Below are 11593 nucleotides of genomic sequence, written 5' to 3' on the forward strand. Positions count from 1 at the left end.
GTAACTGGCTGGCTTTATTTGTGTAGCAAGTGGGTGAGTTTTTGCTCACGCTCTTGCTATGTCTCAGTGAGAAATGCCAGCAGTACCAGCACGGGGGTGACAGACAATATTGTGTGGCGGACTCTGCCGTTCAGGAACTGCAGCCTCAAGGGGCTAAAGACCAAGCTGAGTTAAAGGTGGGAAAGCCCCTCTTCGACCACGATTCCACCAAGCTCCTTCTGCGACTAGGATTGCCAGGTCCGCCCTGACCACTAGGGTTGCCAACCTCCAGGTTCTAGCTGGAGATCTCCAGCTATTACAACTGAGCCAAAAGAGATCAGTTCACCTGGGGAAAATGGCCGCTTTGGCAATTGGACTCTATGGCATTGAAGTCCCTCCCCTCCCCAAACCCCACCCTCCTCAGGCTCCACCCCAAAAATCTCCAGGTTTTTCCCAACATGGAGCTGGCAACCCTACAGAGAGGGGATTTGAACCAAAGTTTCCTAGATCCTAGACTGTCCAGCCACCACTATACAACTCTCTCCTTCTCCTCCATTGCTGGATTGCTTTGGCTTGGTTTATCACAAGTTAGACCAGTTTGCAGCTCAAAGTATAATGCAAGAAGATTTTTATTCTGGCAAACCTTTATTGTGTTATACTACAGCTCTCCCTATTTATCAGGCACCTCCCTATTTTCATGTTCCTGTCGCTGGAAAATCCCTGTCCCCATCTGTGCCTTTTAGGGATGCCTTGTTAAAAAAAAAGTTTTTTATTTTTACATTAATAAAAAAGAATAAAAGAAATCAATTTAAAATACAGAATAATAAAATACAAAAAGTTGAATTATGTTAATTGAATTAAAGAAGAAATAAATCCATATGAAATGCTTTTAATACCCACCACCCACCAATAGTGTACCCCCCCCTATATCCATCCATCACCGTGCAGAACATCCGGTGAGGTGTCTTAACAGGGTAATATTAACCTGTTAAAAAAAAGGTTTTGAGCAAATGTCTAGACTTGCAATTCACAGAGCAGCTCTCCTGCAGCATCTCTAGTGGTTACATCTCTGGGTGGGGAGAACACATGTATCTTGAGCACAGGCATGCTAATGCCTGCACTTAAAAACTGACCAGGAACATGCAGTGAACCTCCTGCTATTTGACACAGTGCCGCTGCCAAGATCGATTTCAATAATATACAGTGCAATTGTGTTTTCCAGCATATCTTTTGTACAGTTATCAGTCCCCAGGTGGTGGTTGGAGATCTCCCAGAATTGCAACTGGTCTCCAGGTTACAGGTTCCCCTGGAGAAAATGGCTTTGGAGGGTGGACTCTATAGCATTATAACGTGCTGAGGCACTTCTCCTCAGGAGGTGGTGAGCTCTCCTTCCCTGGAGGTTTTAAAGCGGAGGCTAGATGGCCATCTGTCAGCAATGCTGATTCTATGACCTTAGGCAGATCATGAGAGGGAGGGCATCTTGGCCATCTTCTGGGCATGGAGTAGGGGTGGGGTGGGGGAGGTAGTTGTGAATTTCCTGCATTGTGCAGGGGGTTGGACTAGATGACCCTGGTGGTACCTTCCAACTCTATGATTCCTCTCCAAGCCCCACCCTCCCCAGGCTCCACTCCCAAAATTTCCAGGAATTTTCCAACCCAGAGCTGGCCACCTTTCTTTTACTGGAAAAAAAAAAAAGTCATCCACTTAGCTTTTCAGGCACTGGAGGACTTGCCGTCACAGAGAGAAAAATGCCATTTTTTTTGTAGCCATCCCTTTTTTTCACCCTAAGGTTGTGACCCTCAAGGAGCAGCCTTTCAATGCCACAAAGGGCTCGTTTCTGCCAAGAAACAGGAACATTCCCAATCCAGCACAATTCACAGTCCTCCTTGTGCCGTTTCTCAGGTCTTGCTTGTCCGTTCAGCAAACCATGTGAGCTTTCAATGGCTGGCTTGTTGCACAGTGGTGTCGCCGCAACTCCTACAGGTTACTTGAATTGTGCAGATACAAAGGAAGGGTATTGATGAATGCTGTGGCATTTTTATTGCTCTTCTCCGGACGCTGCCAAGCGGTAGAAAGTTGCTGAGCAATGCAGCAAGTGTAGGGACGCGCTGAAAGTTAAAAAAAAAAATCTGGAATTTGTTTTTTTAATCATTAATTGAACACACATGAAGCTGCCTTATACTGAATCAGACCCTCGGTCCATCAAAGTCAGTATTGTCTACTCAGACTGGCAGCGGCTCCCCAGGGTCTCAGGAAGAGGTCTTTCACATCACCTACCTGCCTAGTCCCTTTAACTGGAAATGCTGGGGGCTGAACCTGGGACCTTCTGCATGCCAAGCAGATGCTCTACCACTGAGTGACAACCCCTCCTCAAAGGAAAGAGCCAGGGGCTGGGCGCTGGGGCCAGGAGGCGCCGCTGAAGCCTGGCGGTCTTCTCTGCTTCTCCTGGCCATGTGGCTGCCAGTCCTGGGGGTCGCCTTCTCCCCAAGGACTGAGAGAGTAGCCCAAGGTCACCCAGCTGGCTTCCTGTGTAGGAGTGGGGAAACAAATCCAGTTCACCAGATTAGCCTCCGCCGCTCATGTGGAGGAGTGGGGAATCAAACCCGGTTCTCCAGATCAGACTCCACCACTCCAAACTGCCGCTCTTAACCACTACACCAAGCTGGCTCTCCTAGGTGGACGAAGGTGTTGGTGCTTTCCAGTAGTGAAAAAAAGTGAGATGCCTAGAATGAACATCTCACTTACTGGGCATTCAGAATGAACTATGTAAAAATAAAAAATGAATAAGCACTTCAAAAGCCCTCCATGTTCCATTCCATCTTGGCAGCTATGAAAGACCAGAGTCAACAGGTAGATTAACACCAGGCTTCCCTTCGAGGCAGGAGAGGATACACCTCTCCTCTTGCCTTTTCGGTGTCCCTCAAAATCCGGCACCCTAGGCAATCTCCTAGGCCTGCCTAGTGGTCAGCTTGATTGGAGAGATGTAGGTTTGAACCCTGATCATCCTTATTGTGGGGGAGTGAACAGGTCATTTACTCATAGCACAACCTGTCACGGTTGCTGCAACCATAAAACAAGAGAAATCTTCATTTATACCACCCTGATTGCCTTAGAAATCAACACCTGGTTGATTCAGTACCACCTAGAAGTCAGGATTCCCCAGTTAGAGTATTCAGGCAAAATGCTGCATACCAACAAATGTGTTTGCAAAGTTAACCAGCCTTAGAATTTGACTAGCACTTTCAAGTAATCAATGAGTTTCACATACTTTAGCCTCTTCAGACATTCTGATTTTGGCATTCTGACCATGTAGAATGGGAGTGCAGGTTACGCTCGATCCTGTCAATATTTGTAGTTGTTATTTTCTAGGAATAGGGCAAGACACATATTTTCCACGCACAAAGAGCTTTGGAGTACACTAATGCATTCCCTCAAAAATCTGAGATTCCATTTGCATGCAACAAAGCTGTAAGTGCATGGAAAATACATGTGCTGCACATTCGCAGAGAGGAGTGACAACACATATTGGGAAGATCGAGTGTGGTGCATGCTCCCATTTCACGCAGTACCAAAACCAAATGTCTACAAGGGGCTATTTTTCTTGTCATACTCCTTACAATGGCACTGTTGTTGAACAGTTAGATTTGAGTCCAGTGACACCTTAGATACCAACAAAAGTTTCAGCTTTCGAGAGTCAAAGCTCCCTTCATCAGTCACGATTATTATCTCTGTAATACAGACTGTGATGTGTGAAGTGAGGTCAAGGGAGTGCCTTGAGGCAAGATTGCAAACAGGGACTTCCTGGTTTGTAGCTCATTCTCAGTTAGGGCTGCCAACCTCCGCGCGACAGAGATCAGTTCCCTGGAGAAAATGGCCACTTTGGCAATTGGACTCTATGGCATTGAAGTCCCTCCCCACCCCAAACCCCGCCCTCCTCAGGCTCCACCCCTAAAATCTCCAGGTATTTCCCAACCGGGAGCTGGCAATCCTATTCTCAGTCCCTTTGTGGGTCAGTGCTAGATCACCTGTTTTGCAGGCAGAAAGTCCCAGGTTCTATCCCCGGCATCTCTAGATACAGGGTCTAAAGCAGAAGGTGTTCGGAAAGGACTTTCACTGCCTGGGACCATGTAGAACAGCTCCTAACCAGAGCAGATACTGTTGCACTAGATGGACCAATGGTCTGCCTGATTCCACAACATTTTCCTCCGTTAGCCTCTAAATAAAAGGTAAAGGTCCTCTGTGCAAGCACCAGGTCATTCCTGACTCATAGGATGATATCACATCCTGACGTTTACTAAGCAGACTTTGTTTATGGGGTGGTTTTCCTTCCCCAGTCATCTTCCCTTTACCCCAGCAAGCTCAGAAGGATGGAAGGCTGAGTCAACCTTGAGCTGGCTACCTGAAACCAACTTCTGTCGGGATCGAACTCAAGTGGTGGGGCGAGCTTGGACTGCAGTACTGCAGCTTACCACTCTGCGCCGTGGGGCTCTTGGGCTCTAAATACCAACCTTGTTATACCACAGGGGTGGCTGCACTGCCCTGTTGCACCAAACATAAATAGTTGTGGTTGACTCTGCTGGTTTTCCCCCCCATACTTCTATTAGGGATGCCATGAATTCCACACCAAATATGTTTGACAGTCCAACTTGCCATGTTCAGTGGCGACTGTCAGGCATGAATCGGTCACAGGAACCAGCTCTTCCCCAATGTCCGATTGCCTGTTCTTTTTCTAACCCAAAAGGATTCCAAACTTTTAAAGTGATGAATCTTTAGAAAGTTTTTGTCATATCGTTGCTATTTAGACAATGCCACCTTTGGAAGGATTATGTTGAATTAAAGGTTGTTACTCATTTAAGAACAAGCACTTCACTAGTCATTAGCACCCTTTGTTCTTAGAAGAATACTTGTTCGATTCACAAAGGATTCTTTTTTAGCACTCTGCTAAAGGGGTATGTTCTCCAAGCTTCTTTTTCTGGAATTATTAAATTGGAATAATTGTTTGCCAATTAAACGCTTTCGTTGGGATGCGTTCTTGCAATCTTCGCTGATTCATCGGGACCCCAGTTCTCCCTTTGTTCCTGGTGTGCACCAGCAACCACCCGTGCTGTAGCATCCTGGGACCATTTCCCACGATGCAACAGTGTTGTGTTCGGAGAAAAAGAGAAGCTCTAAAGAGGTCCTCTTGGGGAGATGGAGAGACATTTATTCCCAGGAGGTCGGTGTGTTTTCAGGTTTTCTTCTGATAAGATCTCGTAGTCGCTATGCTTTAATGAAGGCCTTCTCTTTTAATGGTGAGGATAGGGCCTGTACTGTTAACACGTCTTAAATAAATTGAGAAACTCAAACAGAATTAGTTAGCAGTCAAACAAGAGTAAGCAAGCCTTAATTAACCAAAGTTCTAATTGGGTTACAAAGCACTAACTGCACAAACTAAAGATCCTGATAAGGTGCAATATGTTCAGTTATCTCCTCAATACTGTGAGTCTGTCCATTCTGGGTTTTGGGGGTGTCAAAATCCCCCACAACTCATAAAACAGTGACTGCTCTTAGTGGAAGGCTTGGATACATGCGTGTCAAATCATCTGCCCTTGACGCTCAGAGCTGTTTCCTGCATCTTCTCGGTCCTGATGCTCTTCGCTTCCTCCGCTTAAGGTCAGCCACTTCACTTCTCATGTTACCCCCCTCCACTTTCTCTTTCCTTCAGCCTCCTCCCAATGGGGATTTATTGTCACCTAAGTGTCCACAGGACAGACCCTGCTAACAACCTTCAGAAAATGCCAGAGATGTTTTAGTGCCTCAGGCATAATTATCTGAAGGGCATCTGGGAAAAAGAAGTAGAAAAATAAATAAATAAATAAATAAAGAATAAATAAAAGGGTTCCCCCCCCCATCCTTTTATGATACCATGAAATGGGTTGTCTGAAGTAGATTGCCTCATTCTACCTATTATGGGGCTGGCCTTGATGATGGTTTGGGGGTAATGGTTGTGGTTCTACCCTAGGCCATCTGGTATCGGTCAACCCCAACCTGCTCTCCCTCTGAACACATGAACACATGAAGCTGCCGTCTACTGAATCAGACCCTTGATCCATCAAAGTCATTTGTGTCTACTCGGACCAGCAGTGGCTCTCCAGGGTCTCAGGTAGAGAGGTCTTTCACATCACCTACTTGCCTAGTCCCTTGAACTGGAGATGCCAGGGATTGAACCTGGGACCTTCTGCATTCAAAGCAGATGTTCTACCACTGAGCTACGGCCCTTCCCCATATCTGCAATACGGGAAAAAGGAATAGTGGCCTAGCTGGTGGGGTTTTTGGATGGATTACTGAGTTCATGAATGCAAAGGGCTTTGCAGACAAATCCTAAGAAGATCTACTCAAAATCCTGCTATGGGGCTTATCTCCAGGAAAAGGTTCTTAGGATTGTGCGGCAGTGCACCAAGAAGCACTACAGAAACAGAAAGTATTATTTCCCCCTAACTTGACCAAGATGGGTGGGAGCTAGGGTTGCCAGGTCCCTCTTCACTACCGGCAGGAGCTTTTTGGGGTGGAGCCTGAGGAGGGCGGGGTTTGGGGAGGGACTTGAATGCCATAGAGTCCAATTGCCAAAGTGGCCATTTTCTCCAGGGGAACTGATCTCTATCAGCTGGAGATCAGTTGTAATAGCAGGAGATCTCCAGCCAGTACCTGGAGGTTGGCAACCCTAGTGGGAGCACTTTGGTCATCCCAACATGGGCCTGCTCTCTTCCCCTTCTCTAAGTGTGCTTAAGTCTGCATCAGCTTAAACAAGGGCCTTTTCAGCGGCAGCCTCAGTGTGGTGGAATGGGCTGACCAACGAGGTCAGGACTGTATTCTCTTTGTTCTAGTAGGAAAGTGCGCATAGCAGAGCTAGGGTTGCCAGGTCTCTCTTTGCCACCGATGGGAGATTTTTGGGGCGGAGCCTGAGGAAGGCGGGGTTTGGGGAGGGGAGGGACTTCAATGCCATAGAGTTCAATTGTCAAAGCGGCCATTTTTCTCCAGGTGATCTGATCTCTATCGGCTGGAGATCAGTTATATTAGCAGGAGATCTCCAGCTACTACCTGGCAGTTGGCAACCCTAAGCAGAGCTATTTTGGCCAGGAGGGATTTTGTTGTTGTTGATGATCTCTGCAGTTTATTTTTGGTTTTCTGATTGGTGTTTATTAGTTATTCTGGTTTTATTCATGAGATCGATGTTGTGATTTGTTTGATCGGAAACAGCTTTGAGTGGGCAGGAAAAGCCGTAGAAAAATGGCTTTAAATAAATTAATAAATGCTGTTTACAAATAAACTGCAGATGTGGACAAGTCTGGCACTGCCACAAATGACTATGCCGTCTGTCTTGAGTCTCAGTGAGAAACGTAGAGTATAAATAAAGTTTGGCCATTCTTCTTCGGAAAAAAAACACCCTCAAAAACAACAAGTTAGCTGATGCTTAATCTCTACCAATTAGCAGATGGAGACTTTCACAGCATGGAGACAAAGATTATCACCTGTTAATTGCTAGAGACTAAGATGCTGCTAAAGGCACAGCAGCATGGGCTGCTTGGAAAGTTGGCAATCATAAGAGCAGATTAGATTCTGAAGACAAAGAAATGGAGAAGAGGGCTAGGATATATGGAGCTCTCTCTCTCTCTCTCTCTCTCTCTCTCTCTCTCTGCTTCTTTTCAAAACTTTCTCCCAACAAACCAAACCAAGTGAAGAAAGGCAATATTTTACCCTTGCGATCAGTTATTGACCCACAAGTAAATCATCAGGGGACCACCACTCTCCCGTTACTATGCAACATCCTCTCAGCAAGATTTCTGAAATTTTTGCAGCCCGGACTCCGCATATGGTAACTGCGGCTTGTTGTTTGCCTATTCTTCACTAGCGGAGGCCTCTGGTTTTGTCTTAAGGATCTACCTAAGGTCAGCTTCCCACCCTGTCCCATCCTCACCCCACCCCCAACACCAGCAATGTCACAGAAAACTTGAGTGTCAAAAGGGGGGGGCTCTTGTTTTGCCAAGAAAACGTGACTGCTAAAATACACTAACTGTTAGAAAAGCTCGAACTGCAAACAGCCAAGAGATTTACCCACTCAAACAAGGTTAAGAGTGAGCAAATTGAAGATGTACCTGCAACCCTCTCCAGAAGAAACACAGATAAATAGGGTTGCTAACCTCCAGGTACTAGCTGGAGATCTCCTGCTATTACAACTAATCTCCAGCTGACAGAGATCAGTTCCCCTGGAGAAAATGGCCGCTTTGGCCATTGGACTCTATAGCATGGAAGTCCTTCCCCTCCTCAAACCCCGCCTTCCTCAGGTTCTGCCTCAAAAACCTCCCGCCGGTGGCTAAGAGGGACCTGGCAACCCTACAGATAAAAATGAAGATGTAAACTGGGGAAATCCTATCTGTTCCTTAATGGCATCCCCTTGATCCAGAATGGCAGGGTTTCAAACGCTCCTTTTTTCATTCTCAGATAGATGTATTGTGTTCACACCCAACCGGGGGGAAAGTCTGCAGGACCAGGGAGTTACGCTTAAGAACTTTTAGCCCTATGAGCTTCAGTGGCTGATTACTTTGGGAAGAAGGGTGATCAAAACGAAAGCCAACAAACAGATGGTACATCCTTCCCAGTGAAAGTACATTTGGGGGTTATGAACAGACAGCAAATGACAGTGATTAGAATCCATCTTGGTTGGGGCTCGTGGTTCCTGATCCATTGATGGGAGCCACACATGCAAGTCTGAAGGCGGTATGCAATCTGTTTCAACATAACGAAGGGTCGGTGTGGTGGTGTGGTTAGAACGTCAGGCTAGGGCCTGGGACAACCCGGTTTGAATCCCTCACTCAACCGAGGAAGCTCGCCACGTGACTCCCCCCACCCCACTTTGGGAGAAGGAAATTTAAAGCAGTGGATCAGCAGGGAGAGGGAATGGATGGGTAATCCTCTACCCACCAGCCTGTTCTTCACTCTAGTTTTCTCTGAAGCCCAAAACATACTGGAAACCTTGAAAATTAGACTGAGAAATATTCTTTGACATGGGGAAATATAGTTGTAGGCAGGAAAGGGTTAGGCCCGCACTTCATACCACACAGCAGCTCTTCTGTTTTAAGATTGCATTGCACATGATCAAAGGTTGGGGGCTGCACAGGCTGTAAAAGGTTTGGGGGTAGTATGAAAGGGCAACACATCGTCAATTATTTAGTTCACAAGAAAGAGGAGGGAGAACAAGTTGAGAATCCTACTCATCCTCCAAAATCTCTCCCTCCAGGATCCCATAAACTCACAGAGTCTTGAGGAGGCTAACCGTTTGTTCCATTTTTTTCTTTTACTGAATTTCAGCTGCCCTCAACATTTTGTGCCTCTTGGGGCATATTTAGGCCTTCCACATTCAGGGAGTGGAAATTATTTTGGCTAATTCAAATGTCATATTTTTCTGCATATCCACACAGTTTGCATGAGCATGAAAAAAGCCCTAGCTCATCTTTAGGTGGCCTGGTTTTCCTGCTTGTATGGTCAATTTATAGGGTTGCCAGCTCTGCACTGGGAAATACCTGGAGATTTGGGGGGGTGGAGCCTGAGGAGGGCGAGATTTGAAAGGGGAAGGACTTCAGCAGGCTATAATGCCATAGAGTCCACCTTTCAAAGCAGCCTTTTTCCCCAGGTGAACTGATTTCTGTCACCTGAAGATCAGTTATAATAGCAGGAGATCTCCAGCCACCCCCTGGAGATTGGCAACCCTATAACTTTACCCCTTTACCATGAGATGGAACAATGATTAAATTTTTGCCACCACCAGGGGGCATCACTTGGGTTTTCTGCTTCACAGGCACCAAAACATCTGGGGATGTCTCCAGAGATAAAGTGAGAGCTAGGATGAAGCCTTTCCCTGCTCACCTGATTGTTTCCTCCAGACTCTAATGGGGAGCTTTGGGGAAAAGCTACGCAGGAGCGGCTCCCACAACATACAGAGGAATCTGGCCTGGGAATTGGATGGGGCAAATCAGTTTATTGGGAAAGGCCCAAGTCGCCAGAGTAGGCCTGAGCATCAACTCAAGCTTGCCCAGAAAGGGGGTGTTACTAAAGCTGTCGCTGTGCAGGAATACAGCACAGATTGGAGGCTCTTGGCAAGTGATATTTATTTACTACTGTGTAGACGTAGCACCGGCATGCCGATCAGCATTGCCTCCTGCTGTGCTCCCTTACCAGACAGATTTGTTTGTCCTCCTACTCTCGATTTGTCATATGGCACCACACAAAACACTGATGGTTTGATGGCTTTCTCCCCTGTCTTCCCACCTACTAAGGGTCCACCCCCAGATGTGCCTGCGACCTTTTCCCCATCACGGTTACATGCCAGCAGCTCCACACGTTTAAAAGATGGCATCAGTCTGGAATGCCAAGCCTGAACATTTAAAAAACCACGGCAGTACTGGAAACAGGGTTACTCATCCTAGTTTTATGTGTGTGTACACCCAGTATGCTTATTTTGTAAATCTGCAATAATTTCTCCAAGGTTTGAAGCAACGGTCCATCATTAGGGTTGCCAGCTCCAGGTTGGGAAATACCTGGAGATTTTTGGGGTAGAGCCTGAGGAAGGTGGGGTTTGGGGAGGGGAAGGCTGCAAAGCCATAGAGTCCAATTGCCAAAGCTGCCGTTTTCGACTGGGGAACTGATCTCTGTCACCTGGAGATCAGTGTAATAGCAAGAGATCGCCAGCTAGTTCCTGGAGGTTGGCAAACCTATCCATCATGCCATGCATCTACAGAATAATCCAGCCCCCACCCCAGTCAGCCCTAGGTTTGGAAACCGGCAAGGGGGTTTCTCACCAGTCTCAACTCTTCCAGAAAAGTGGGCTACCAAAGCATACAGGTGGGGGATCAGTATTTTGGTAAATGATGAAAACATTATCAAAATTTGGATGTGAATGTTAGGGGTGGGGGGAGAAAGGGACCAAAGAGAATGGCCAAAGAAATATATGAGCATGTATTATGGAGAGCACAGATCTTGGAAGCAAAGCATGGTCAGCCCTGGTCAGTATTTGGATGGGAGACCACCAAGGAATACCAGGGTCTCTATGCCAAGGCAGGCAATGGCAAACCACCTCTGAATATCTCTTGCCTTGAAAACCCTACGGGGTCACCATAAGTTGATTTTGACAATGGTAAAGCAACAAATTATGGAGAAAGGAGAGAAAGCAGCATGGTATAACCTGATTTCGTCAGATCTTGGAAGCTAAGCAGGGTTGGTCCTGGCATGGGAGACCACCAAGGAAGGCTCCGCAGAGGAAGGCAACGGCAACCCTCCCCTGCTTCTCACTCGTCTTGAAAGCCCCTTAGCTGGGGTCGCCGTAAGTCCATTGCGACTTGATGACAGTTACCTCGGTATTAGAAAGAACAAACGGAGCAACATGCAATGTGACACTAAATACTATATCCAAAGAATATTAAAGTATAACAAGATTCTGGATAACGTGCTTGTTTTTCAGGAAAAGATCCTAGTAATTGAGTTACCAGGTTGGTTTGAATCTTGTGATTGATAACTTGCCAGTTCCAATATACACAGACACAAAATTAACTTAAGATTTATATGAATGTAGACAATCTCCAGG

General features: G+C 46.5%; 1 non-coding gene across 1 annotated transcript; it reads right to left on the reverse strand.

The window, feature by feature from the left end:
- Positions 1-6165: 6165 nt before the first annotated feature.
- Positions 6166-6234, reverse strand: TRNAS-UGA (transfer RNA serine (anticodon UGA)). Its single transcript has one exon. It is a non-coding gene; the product is annotated as a tRNA-Ser (tRNA).
- Positions 6235-11593: the final 5359 nt, after the last annotated feature.

The sequence above is a fragment of the Euleptes europaea genome, chromosome 11, assembly GCF_029931775.1.
Source record: "Euleptes europaea isolate rEulEur1 chromosome 11, rEulEur1.hap1, whole genome shotgun sequence".
Lineage (NCBI taxonomy): Eukaryota > Metazoa > Chordata > Lepidosauria > Squamata > Sphaerodactylidae > Euleptes > Euleptes europaea.